This window comes from Myotis nattereri (assembly GCF_964212035.1).
Source record: "Myotis nattereri genome assembly, chromosome: 12".
NCBI lineage: Eukaryota > Metazoa > Chordata > Mammalia > Chiroptera > Vespertilionidae > Myotis > Myotis nattereri.
This window is the reverse complement of record NC_138087.1, coordinates 44,160,663-44,175,006: the sequence shown is the minus strand read 5'-3', so window position 1 is coordinate 44,175,006 and position 14,344 is coordinate 44,160,663.

Below are 14,344 nucleotides of genomic sequence, written 5' to 3'. Positions count from 1 at the left end.
GGCCTCTCTGCCAAGGTCCCTCATAGCGCTAAAAGAAACCTCCAGTGAAATTAATGAATAGCAATCCTCTGGGCAGTTTGGTAGAAGTGAAGAACTCCCTAGGACTCATCTTGAAACTCTGTAAATGGGAGTTATTCTGGGAAGAGTTTGCCTCCTGTCTTTCTCTGCTACATCTTTTGCTGGAAATGGACCTTTAAGATCTCTTCTAACCTGAGATTCTGTGAACCAATGATAAATTGTTAATGGAGTTTGAAGCTGACCAATGGGGATTAATGTTCCCTAGAAATTTTACTGCCGAATAGAAGAGTCACCAACTTTATGGGGAGTCTAATCAGCTTTCTAGTATATCAAGTTCAGAATCGGCAGAGAAAATTTATCAGATTTAATACTGATAATAATAGTTATATGCCAGGCACTAATCTAAAGACATTTCAGATCTTAATCTTTCACAGAGCATCAGAGCTGAGAGAGACCTTAGACATCATGGAAATCTAACTTCCTTAATAGGGAAGGAAACTGAGGCCAATAGAAAACTAATTTGCGAGTCTCACTCCTATCATGGAAAAATAAGTTAACAAATGGATGCATAATAGAACTAAAACACAGGAAGGGCTGAATTGACCACAGGTGATAGTACTCAATGAACCTAGGATTAACATGAATCTAATCTGGATTAATAAAACAAATTCAATGAGGAAAATGGAAACTTGACAACATTTCAGGTTTCTTAGGTGTTTAACTACTACCACTTAAAAATATGATTCATGACACATATGAGCCTAGGACAAGAGTTAATTCAGGGCTTGATCTTACCCTTATTGCATAGCATTTTATAATGGGACACCTACAGGTGACTAAAATCCGGCAGAGTTCAGGAAGCTTTATTTTTGTCTTGACCTATTTGAAGTTGCCTTAGATTAGCACAGTTGACCTTCTTCTGTAAACAATGAATTCTTACAATGACAAGATGGTTCCCAGAAAGCTTGCAAGTTGGAAGCAAAATATAAAGGTTGCAGGTGACTTCCTTCAGATATATATGAAGTGACACCAAATGTCTGTTACCTTTTAGCTTCTACCCTTGCTCCCAGAGTAGTATCCCCTTCAGGATCGATATGATAGATGGATGTGATGTTCTCCCTCCTCACCTCAGACTAATTCAAGGGAAAGCCGGTGAAGATAGGGTGGGAAAAATAAAAGCAATAGTCTTGGGTCTTGAAGTTTCACCCACCAAAAGAATAAATCCTACATCAATGTCAGCAGCCTACCCCCAAGAGTCAAGACTTGGTCTTTCTGTAGTGCCTCTGGACCCTTTTCTCAAAAACATTTTATTGGCTCCTTTATTCTTAAATCTCTCAAGGAATCAGAGGTTGAACAACTGCTGACTCAATAACTTGATCTCGCTTAGGAAGACCAAGTTAAATGGACCCTAGGAATGAAAACATTTTTTGAGTCCAAGCAATGCCAAATGATAACATTGTAATTCATACCACATTCAGTATGACTTTGACTTGTTTATCTGAAGCAAGATAAATGATGACAAAATTATTTTTCAAATACCTTGTATGAGTATGTGCTTTAGGCTTATTACATGCTGCCATTTCCAGAAACTGTAACTAGACTACTCATCATTCACTGTGGATGATATAACTTCATCCTTTTCATGGTGTTTTTGGATGTACTTATTACACGACCATTGTGTAGCTATTGTTCCATCACCCCCCCACCAACCATCCCTACCGCCACTTCAGATTTTAGTAATATATGACAAAAAGGACATCTTTTATTGCCCTTAACCTTCAGACACATGTAAAGGTATTTATTAGTGAGATACTCCTGTGCAAAACTTCCTGAAAGAGAAGTTCAGTTTAAACTTATGCCAACAGCTTCTTCTGTTCTTTCCTATTATCTATAATAATAAAAGCGTAATATGTTAATGAGGTCGGACATCCTTCCAGATGACCTTCCAGATAAAGCCAGGGCTGCGAGAAAAGCCTGGGTCCTGGGTGCCAGAGGGAAGTTGGTGCCAGCAGCTGGGGGAAGGAAGGCCTACTCTTGCACAAATTTCATGCATTGGGACTCTAGTCTATAATAATAAAAGCATAATATGCTAATTAGACCAGATGTCCTTCCAGATGACCTTCCGGATGAAGCCAGGGCTGTGAGGGGAGCCCAGGTCCCGTGTGTAAAAGAGAAGCTGGTGCCGGCAGCCCGGGGAAGGAAGGCCTACTCTTGCACAAATCTCATGCATCAGGCCTCTAGTGTACATAGAATGGCAGCAATGTTCTATTTTCCAAAAGGTTACCCCTTACTTTAAAAAAATCTTTATTTTCCTAAAGGCAGTGGAATACAATTCAACAGGAAGCTTTTCGGGCTTTCTAATTGAAAAAAGTGTAAGATTTCCCTAGCTCTGTGTTTAAAAGTTCCCTGTGACAGCTCAAAACCAGTCTCCACAAAAAGAAAGAACAGACTCTGAAAGTGCTACCCTTTTAAGTCCTCTGAGTGCCCCCAGAATACCAAGAATATCAGGAACTAAGAGCCTACTAAATCACTAGAGAACCCTGAGGCAGCTTCTCTCTTCAATTTTCTGCAAATATGAACAGTGAAAACCTATTTCATAGACATGCTAAACAAAACTGTAGTATACATTCACAGTATAAATGCTAAACATTGCCTTCTGTGAGTGAAGATGAGATCAAATTTTAGGAAAATACTGTGCATCATCGTTCTAGAGATGGATGAGGAAAACATCTTTCTCTCGTACTGCTATTTATTTATTAAAAAAACTAGAGGCCCGATGCATGAAATTCATACAAGAGTAGGCCTTCCTTCCCCTGGCTGTGGGCACCGACTTCCCTCTGGCACCTGGGACCCAGGCTTCCCTCGTAGGCCCGGCTTCATCTGGAAGGTTGTCCGAAAGGACGTCCTGTCTAATTAGCATATTACACTTTTATTATTATAGACTAGAGGCCCAATGCACAAAATTCATGCAAGGGACTTGGCCTCAAACCCCGCTCGTGGCCGGGGGCCTCTACCGCCTCTGCCTCAGCCCCTGCCCACTGCGGCTTTGTCCAGAAGAAAGGACATCCAGAAGGATGTCCCGTCTGACTAGCATATTATGCTTTTATTATTATGGATAATTAGAGCATTGTTTTGAGATCTGGTAACACATTGAACTATGAAAGGTAAGCATAGATTGAATCCTGTGCAGAAATCACTGGCCATATATTCAGTGTCATTAATCATTTCTTATTCCAGTCTTTGTCATACATTTGTGTGTGTGTGTGTGTGTGTGTGTGTGTGTGTCTGAGTCCATACAGAGACAAGTTGGCAAATTCATGGAATATTTGCATGTTGACATTTTGGCAGAAAAATGAAAAGAATTTTTCAGAAAATGTCAGCAATATAAAACTTAGTGACATTCTACATAAGTGGGCTAAGCGTTATTAGAAAAAAACAGTTAAGGGATGGTGGAAGTTAAGGATTCTAGGCTCAAGGGAGCTGGATGCTAGATGCTGGATGGAAAGCAAAAGTTAAAACTTATAGGTAAAAAAGCTGACCCCCTATAGATCAGTGAAATATTCAAAGCCACAGCATTGACTAGTTGAAAGAACTGAGTCCACAAGTAACTGATTTTGCATTTAATGCCATCGACAGCCTGGAAAACATGTTTCCTACCCACCTGCATGTGTGTGGCAGGGTTCAGGAGCTCTCGGTTGGGCAGATGGAGTCTTATGAGTTGGAAGATGTGAGGTTACAGACGTGGCCCAGTTATGTGTGGAAACTAATGGCTCTGAAGCAAATTCTCAAATCAATATTCTATTATCCAGTAGCCCCTTTACTTCACTGGGCCTAGAACGTTGCAATTTCCCCTGTGTTAGTCATGCTCTCTGCATGTTTAATGATAAACTCTGTGGAATGGCGTCTAGGCAGGAGCCAGCCTTTTTCTTCCTAGAAGTTCAAAGTAAAATTCCCTCAAAATATCTGGGGCTGGAGCCAAGAGGACACTGATGAATCTACATAGTCAGGGGGAAAGTAAACCCCATCACACTGATTGAATAAATAATGACCCAGGGTGATCTTGGTGACTATTGTTGACAGAGCACTCATATGGGATTTATACAGGTATTTTAAAGTACTTTCAGGTTATTGTCATATTTACTCCTCACAGTAACATGCCAAATGTGTGGGGACATTGTCTTCTGTTCACACTGTCACCGTCATTGCAGTCACTTTACAGATATGGACGGGAGGTGCTGACCTGATTTCTCCAGCTGCACGCAGCTCAGTGAGTGACAGGACCTGGGCTGTTTTTGTGCTAATTCCACCATCCCAGAGTTAGAGCAGTGGCTATAAGCGTAAGCCCCTATAATAATATAGACTTCTGCCCTGGCCCTTTGCACGTTTACCAGTTATCCATTGCGGAAAATTCTTGTGTTGTTAGTTGAGGAGGAGAGACTGGAAAATTCAAAGCTAAGGGCTACCCAAGTCTTCAAGCAGCAGTTACCTCTCACCTCTCCCCTCATCTCCCTTCGCCTTGAAGTCCAGTCATTTCTCAGCTCCATCCCCAGGTGTCTAGGAAGAAAGCAGACATCTGATTCATTGTGTCTCAAATGCTTTTCTCTTTTCCTGACTGAATTCAGGTTTCTTTTTCACTTGCTAATTTATTCACATCCTAGAAACTGCAGATGTGATTAATTGCAATGTACTCATTACGATGAAGTTCCACTAGTTTTATGAGAAGCAATTGTGAAGTCTTGTTGGAATCATTATGATGAACATGCTTATCAAGGGTTGTCTCAAGGTTCCCAGTAACATGGCTATTTTATAACTGGGTTCAATGGTCAGGGTGGTTTTTACTTGATGGTCCAAGGTGCATTTTTAAAAAATTGAACCCTCTCCTTATATCCATTATACCTCAATAAAACTATTTTACAAATTGTGTTCTACCAGACACACTCAACACACAAAATTATCAGTTGATCTCTGAGAATTACAGAAAAAGATAAGTGCAAAAATGAATGGATAGATGACAGATGCCACAGGAAACATTAATCATGGGTGAGGTGGCATTAACTGAATCTCCTTCTTCTCTTTATGGCAAATTCAATTTGTTCACCCCACATTGTCCCCATTTTTCTTCCCATATCTCCTGTTTCCAAGTTTCCTACCAATTTATTTATTCATCACATGCTGTCTTTCATCCCCCTGATCTTCATAAATAATAATAAAGAAACATATGTAGGATAGCTTGAAAAAAGGAGAAATGGAGTAATATTTCCATTGCTGAAACATAGCTATTCTTATATTTACATACTCTCTCCAAGTATGGCCTGAAAACAACCATATCTTTATTAAGTTATAAACCTAGCACATATACACTTTTATATTCTGCATTTTTCACAGGATATATACTATAAATATGTCTCCATGGGCTTTGTAATTATCATTTTAATGACCATACTCCATTGGGTTGATGTAGCATAATTTACTAAACTCCATTGTAAGACATTTAAATTGTTTCCAATTTTTTATTGTTGTAAATAATACTGTAGAGACTATTCTTCATGAATAAAGACTGTGTATTTTAGATTTTTTTTTCTTTAGGATGAATTAACATCCTTTGGGTCTCTCATGCTCCAAAAATTAGAAAATAATTTGCAGCCTTAAACTCTAGAGAAACCAGGCACATAATTTAAACAAGTGAAGTGGGCCAATAAATATTATAAATGAATCAGCTCTTACCTTCACTCTGACAGCATTCCCCAAATCTACCACCCTAACTACCTATATTGCTGCATCCATCCATCCTTTCATCAGCCAGTCAGTCAATACTGATGTTGAAAACAAGAAAATAGGCCTTAAATAGAGTCACTTGTACTAAGTCTCACATCAACAAACTGAGACTTATTACAATTTTGCTTCTCTCAGAAATGGAATTATAAACCAGTCAATCAGGAGTTGCCTGATGAGCATTAGTTAGGTAATCTGCCCGTAGCCCCCTACCATCATCCCCTATAGCAGTGGTTCTCAACCTTCCTAATGCCGCAACCCTTTAAAACAGTTCCTCATGTTGTGGTGACCCCCAATTTCATTGTTACAAATTGAACATAATTAAAGCATAGTGATTAATCACAAAAACCATATGTAATTATATATGTGTTTTCCGATAGTCTTAGGTGACCCCTGTGAAAGGGTTGTTCAACCCCCAAAGGGGTCGCGACCCACATGTTGAGAACCGCTGCCCTATAGGGGAAGCAAACTTACATACCAATCTGCTATTTTGTCTAGTATAACTTCCTTCTTCCTGCTCCTTTCTGCCTATAAAAGTCTTTTGTTCTGTGTAGTTCCTCTCAGCTCCTTTCTGTCTGCTAGATTGGATGCTGCCCAACTCATGAATCGCTGAATAAAGCCAATTAGGTCTTTAAAATGTACTCAGCTGAATTTTGTTTTATGAACACTGGGCTAGGCGCTATGATCAATGACTAATATAGAAGGCCCATGTTTACAAAGCTTTCAACCATCTGGTAAAACTCTTGAACCATTATATAATTATTTAATTTGTATAATTGTTAATACTAAGTGCTGACACTCAGTGAAGTGAAGGGATGGAGATGCTGCTGGAGTGGTCTGAGCAAGTTCATGGGTGCTGGAGGTAAATTTTAAAAGGTAGGTTGAGGGTTGGGTTTGAGTGGAATGAAAATACCATATGATTCTAATAGTTGGTATACTTCTCAGTGCCATTTATTAGGAATCTTAAGATTTTAGGAATTTTAAAAAATACGGTTAACTTAAGAAACCTGTGGAGAATTTTTAAGGAATTTAAAAAAATACTGTCTACTTAAGAAATATCCAAACCTGTGGAGAATTTTTATAAGTTTATTTGAGCCAAACTGATGACAATTGCCAGAAAACAAAATCTCAATAGATTGAGAAATGCTCTTGAGAATGGCAGTTTAGCAGGTTATTTTATACATTAGAATAAAAGGAGGAGATATAAGGACGGTTACATGAAATTCCTTGTGGTAGATAAGGGGGCAGGAGAAAGCAAAGCCAGAAATCCCTGGGATTGGATAGAGTATAGTGGTACAGGACAGTTAATAATTACCATTGATTACATAGAGATGGTATTCAGGGAACAAGATAACAATGAGGGGTTCTGTGGTTTCCTGCTCCTTGGCAGTGGGTTTGCCCTGGGGGTCTGGAAAAAGAAAATTACTCTGCATTTCACAAGTCTGCTATCTTAGATGCAAAAAGACAACAAACAGGCTCACGGTGGTTAAGATTGCACTTTGTCGAGGAAGCTACAGGCCTAGAATGTGACTACCCACCATGACTCACATTTACTTGGGAAATTTTATGTTCAGACCATCCTATGTGATTACTTTTAGTCTTTGAGTTTGTAAGGCCCACCACCATACAAGCCTCCCCTGAGCTTGTCAGGTTTAGCATGTGGTCCCCTTTTCATCCACAGCAGGGGTCCTCAAACTATGGCCCACGGGCCACATGCGGCCCACCGAAAACATCTATCCCGCCCTCCAGGTGTTTTTGCCACCGCTGCCTGTTGCTTAGCAGCCGACTCATCCCGGGCGCAGTGCACATGTGTGGAATGTGCTCTGCACTCTCCGACTCCCCTCCTTCTCTCTGTCTCGGGTGTGATCGGACGAGTCACGAGCTTGCCTGTGCAGAGCCTGCTGCTGCCTGAGGACCAAGGTAAGAACAAGTTAGGATTTATTTTTTTTTTTTAAGTTAGGAGGTCTATTTTTATTTTGCAGTTAGTAGGGCTTTTTTTTTGAAGTTTTATTTTTTTACTTCAAAATAAGATATGTGCAGTGTGCATAGGAATTTGTTCATAGTTTTTTTTTAAAACTATAGTCCGGCCCTCCAATGGTCTGAGGGACAGTGAACTGGCCCCCTGTTTAAAAAGTTTGAGGACCCCTGATCCACAATATCTTTTACCAAAGTTCTTTCTTCAACTCCTCAGGTTGAAAAATACCAATTAATTCTTCTTCAACCAATATGCATCTTTATGACTTTGTGTCATCCCTTAAGCTTAAAAGTCAATTTCTGTGCAAAATGTGAGGTTCTGGGTTCTTGATGGGATTAGAGAAAAGTGCTCTGTTCTCTGAGCCATTTAAAATTCATTCAAAATAATCTGCTAGTCTCCAACATGTGGAGAAAACCAGGCTTGGGTAGGAAAATGGAATACCATTGACCTTCTCCATAAAGAGTGCCAGTCTGCCAATAGGTTCCCCACAGGGTAGCTTTTGCTTCCATAGAAACCAGAGAACAGGGCCATGTTTCCAACTGACTTTGAGCACCCTGACTGGTGCTTGATAGGTCTACCGAGTAATTTAAAATTTACTTGGAACTCTGCAATTTAATCAATAATATTAGAGACTTTCTCAAATGAGACAATCAACAAAAATCACCAATTTCCTCTCTGACAAAGAATGGCCATTTCCTCTGCCCCTCTGGTTCTCATTCAAGTTGTTTCTCTTTAAATAGCAGATACATTAAAGATCTCAAGTATTTTCTCTAAAAATGTTCATTTCTTCCCTTTCACTCTTCCCTTCTTTTCTGCTTAAAGTCCTTAATAACTCTCGTCTGCAGCTTTAATTATTTAATATCTTCATTGCATTATTTAAAGAAAATACAGTTTTGAGGAAGCAGTATGCATGAAGGATGAATTCATACAAAACGGCAGGAAACTGTAACACGGAACTGTGGCAGAGTATTTAACACAGAATACATTGCAACCTCTAATCATCTTGTACAGTGGTGTGTGTCCTCCTGCAAATGTGGACTATATGACCACTATTTTCACTATGTCAGACAAATGTCAGCAAAGGAAAGGCCTCCAGGAGCTGGAAGAAAGGCAATGTATGTGAAAGTATATCATTATTTTCTGTTAAATGCATTTAGAAATGGGTCAAGATAAAGACAAGACTAGGAGTGCTTATCACAGCATTTCAATATAGAGCTTTATTGGAATCTTCATCCCAGATTAAAAATAAAACGGAATAGCAACAGCATTGGGACAGAAATCCAATTTGTAAAAGTGCATGATTCTCTTACATTTATAAAACATTCTTCAACTGAAGTTTTAATTACATCAAAGATAGAGATGAATATACTTACACATAAAAAGTCCTTTTCTTATTGGATCAGTGTAAGTTTATTATATAAAAAAAAAACCCAGTAAAATAAGTAAAAATATTCCCTCACCCAAACATGTCTGACCTAATCACTATCTTGGCACATATGTTTCTCTAGCTCTCTGAATCTGTGTATGTATATGTACATGTAGATGTAGCTGTAGATATATAATTTTTTATGAAACACATACATTAGTGCCTATTTTTACTAACCAAAAGAAATCTGAAGAAGAGTTTTGCTTTTATATTACCATACTAATATAGGCCTTTCATAAAAGCAAAGTGATATAACTCAAACTTTCATAAAAACAGTGCTTTCAGATGTGGGGAAACCTGTATGTGTGTGTGTGTTTGTGTGTGTGTGTACATTAGGCAAATTGTATATATATATATGTATATACATGTGTATAATGTATATAGTTATACATATATAGATACACATGTATTTTTTATATTTTAATATTTTAATCATTTTCACTTACATAGTTTAAATATATTCTATATCTCTATTTTTAAGTATGTCTTTTCATGGCTGAAAAAGAGCCTATCATATGGATGCAATGCACACACACGCACCTCTTGTATGTACACACAGACATAACCATTACTGTATTGCGGACAATATAAGCAGTTTCCAATTTGGGGTAGTGGTTATTACAGAGAATACAGTACTGACATCTATATAGAGGCACATCTTCTTGGTTTTAAGCTATCAGGGTCATGTGATTTTTCCAGAGCAAACTTCCCAGTCTCAAGATGACCTATGGCATAGCCTGACTCCACATGGAAATCATGAAATGACAAAAAATCTATAGTGAAGGTGCATTGCATAGTGTGGACTCTGAAATCACACTAGGTTCAAACACCAGATTTACTGCTTGTATGACTGTGGCTAAATTCCTAAAACTTTTTCTGTCAATGTCTTTATCTGCAAAATGGGTATAATTCTAGCATCTACTTCATATGTCTGTTGTGAAGTTTAAATAAAATAATTTATAGAAAGGGATTTAGCATGTTACTTCACATAGTAATTTCTTTCTTTTTCTTTTTTTTGGAAAGACTATTTCTGCCTCAATTTGCATATTTTTATTGATTTTCTACAGAGAGGAGGGGAGAGGGATAGAGTTAGAAACATCGATGAGAGAGAAACATCGATCAGCTGCCTCCTGCACACCCCCTACTGAGGATGTGCCTGCAACCAAGGTACATGCCCCTGACCAGAATCGAACCTGGGACCCTTCAGTCCGCAGGCCGACGCTCTATCCACTGAGCCAAACCGGTCAGGGCCACATAGTAATTTCTTAATAGAAGTTATCAATATTGTTGTTATTAATATCTGAGTCTATGAACTACTGTATATATAACAAAATGCCTCTGAATACAGACTGTCTAGTGGTACTCCAATTTCTCCCTGTAAATATTTTAACAATTTTTTTATTGGCACACATGTGAAAAAACATTCAACATTCAGAGACCCTATTTAATTGATTTAGTTGGCAGATCAGCTATCACTCATCTGCCTTTCCACATTACACCACAAACACTAAATCCAATTGACCCATTGGGTTATCTGGTGCAGAGATGATGGCACTGAGTCACCCAGCACAGGATATCCCTTCTGATTTGCCCAGATCCACATATACCCACTTCCATGTCCAAGGAGAATTCTTCTAGGTGGGCCAGCAGGATCTAAGATATAAATGCTAGTGCAGCATGTCAAAGAGGTCATAGATAAGCAGACCTGTTCTCTCATTGTGACTAGATTCATTTTGGAGGTTCTGTCTGGAATAAGAGTGGCTGTTTGTAGTTAAGTATCAGAGTGATGCTAAATGGCCCCCTTAGGAAAGCTGATTGGACAGAGCAATTTCAACAGATGGGCATATGGGCATTAACATGTTACAGAATTAGGAGTTTCATAGGGTTCTCCCTACTGCTTAGAACTTCCTTCAATCTCCAAGTCATCATTTTGTGATAAATCTTTAAAATTCAATCAAGAAATCCATTTTGACAAAAAGCTTTCCCCAAACCTTTGTCCTCCCTTGCCCACAACAGTCACAGACTGCATTGTAGCCAACTCTATGCTTTTCATTTCCTGCCTCCCTCTCCAGACACACACACACACACACACACACACACACACACACACCTTAAAACTCCTGAAGACAAATACCATGTCCAATTCTATTTTCTTCCCAAGTAACAAGCATGTGTTAGGTGCCTAATATCTGTCTGTTGAGTGAGTAATTCTGCAATCTTCCCTTTCTGATATAGCCTGATGGCTTGCATCAATTTCAGGAGATGTGCTGATGAATTAGTAATGTTGACAAGGATTAAAAAGCATGTCTTTTCTAAAGTATTTGGGATTTGCCTCAAAAGAATCCAGTTTTTTGGGGGGAACGAGGCATAAATTGTAGGTCTTAATGAAAAAGACAAACAGGATGGGGCACATATTGATAACTACTTAAGCTAGGTGATGAATAAGGAAGAGTGAAATATACTATTTTTTTCTACATTTCTATTTGAAATGTTCCATTGTATATTTGAATATTTTCATGGTACAAAACAAGTATCTATACACACACAACCACAAGACAGGACACTAGAAAAGCACATCCTAGGAACACGGACTTTGTAAAGCTGGTGTCTTAGAGTAGGGCCTGCATTGATGGAGCTTTTATTTTTCCAGCATATGACTGTTATGTTTGGGGGAATATGATTTGAGCGAGGCTCCATGCATAGCTTGTTCTTCTATGAAAGGCTAGCTACCGCTGTACCTCAGCCAAAACTGGTGGGATTACAAGAGCTAGGTGGATAAAAGCCTCCTTTATACGAGGACCCAAAGGCAGACATTGAACCAAAAATAAGAAGAAAGAGAAACAAACTATGAGCTACAGAAAGAAAAAGAAACAAGCTATAAGCTTCAAACGTTTAAAATCTAGCCAATGAAACTCATCTGTAAAGTCCTGGGAGATGGCAGCATGACCGAGGTGCTGGTGCATGTGTTTACATTGGCCGTTCCATTCCCCTAAACACCTTAGCCATCTCTAATTAATCCCTTTGGCGCTCCGGTGGCTGGAATTCTCAGCTGGCAGCCTTGCCCCATGCCAGCCACATGTAATCCTGAGACGCTGCACGTACATGTTAAGGGACATGAATGTCCTTCAGATTTAAGAGTTATGTCTGATCTGGTAGGCCTGGAGGTCTCAACCCTGGCTGCACATTCAAATCCATCAATCCAGGGTAGGAACTGGGTGCAGGCACTTTTAAAAGTTGGCCTGGATAATTCTACTTTGTTAGACAAATATCTCAAAAGCTAAAAGACAGCAGCTTCAAGGCATCGATAGTATTGAGGAAGGAGAAGATGAAATTGTGTAGCTGGCCACTGAAGTGGGTGCCGGGGTGTGCTGCTCATGGGTTCCCTCTCCATCCTTTCAGGACCAGGGCTCCTTCCCTGAGGTCCTTTCCCAGCCTGTTGGCTATGGTAGGCTCCCCTCACACCTGATTCCTGCCTGGAAATTCTCAATCCTAGGAAGTCCTCATCCAAGGTTTCACCTCCCCGTAGGGACAATCCCTATCCAATGCCCGCACAGGTAAAAATGCAGTCTCCTAGCTTCAATCTGTGACATCTATGAAAGCCATTCCCGCTTCAGGGCTCCCAGTGGGGTCACCTGAGCCTCTCGTGTCACTGCATTGCAGGTTAATTCCTTATCTAACCAGTCCTTCTCAGAAGGGCCTCTGCTTCCCAGTCCCTCCCCGCCCCTCCCTCCCCCCAGGTGTGGTTCCATACAGTGCTCTGCAGGAAACCAGCTCCCTGCAAATCTCCGTGTCAGAGGCTATCTCCAAGGGCATCTGACCAAGTAGAGGTGCATTTCTCAAGTGAGGATAAGAAGTTTTGGTTTTGGCTTTGCTAAGGGTGATTATTTACAAAATCAATTCAGAAATACACTAGAGCTGCTTTTCCAAAAGTCTCATCATTTCTCCTGGGCATAATAGACCAAAATTTGAGGCTATGATCCCTAATTAATGTATTCAAAATATGATAAGGTTGAGAAACATTTATCTCTATGCTCCAAATCAATCAAGTAATGTGAACAAACGAATGTTATTTTTCTCAAATGCCACCAGAATCATTGCAGGAATATCTGGATTTTTGGGGGCCATTCAGCTTCCTGGTGCTGCTTTATTTTTCCCCAAACATCCTCGCTTCCTGGTTCTTTGTTTGCTGCATGGTCAGTGCAGGCAGACTGATGTATGCTTCTACTGGGAGAGTCTGTTAGGAATAGATCATTTAGTTCACGGAGACCTAATGAGTTATTCACAGAGAGCAGAGGCTGAGTGTGTAAATCTGCTGACCTTGAATCTTATTCTAAGCGGAAACTCTCTGACTTATAGACTTGAGGTTATATGATAGACTGAGAGGTAAGATGCATGGGCAGGATAAGAAGTGTCTTTGGGGATCCACGAATTAATGTCTTTCTCTCTAGTCACGGGTGACTACAACCTATATGGAGCGGAGCACGATTTATTAGGCTGCGTTGGTGGTGGCTCCCTTCACAAGCTTATGAGATCCAAGAGCTTGTAATTTCCTTCACTTTGATAAGCAAATTGCAAGTTCTACCCAGTTACAGAACAAACAGGACTGTGATGTGTGTTGCATGAGTTGGGTAAGTGACTTAATTTACTCTTGCTGGTCAACGCGTGGCTTAGGAAATCAGAAGCATTGATAGCACCTGAGAAATGCAGGATTTCTGCCCCTAGATCTACTAAATCAGAAGGTGCTTCTTTGCAAGATGATTCTGTGTTTCTGGGAGACATCCAGATGATATTGATGGGACTCGTCTATGGAACACATTTTGAGTTGCAAGGCTCAGGAGAGTTCTATCATATTTCTAGTAGTTACAAATCTGGGCCCTTACAGGAAGCCGGGGATGGGTGTGTTTGGCCCTACCTACCCATGGCCACAACTAGCCCCCCAAACGATGAGAGACAGTTAGACATGAAGCAGCATCCAAGTGATGATAGGTGATGGCTGTTCCCCCCAAAATGCAGGGAGTCCTTGCTTCCTGGGTCAAACTGCTGGCAGGTACAGGAAATAGAGCTTGAAGCCCAGCTCTGGTGAATAGTTCATTGCCTCATAGAGAACACGCACCAAAAAGCAGCTTTTTGGTGAATCAGGGAGAATGTTGCCT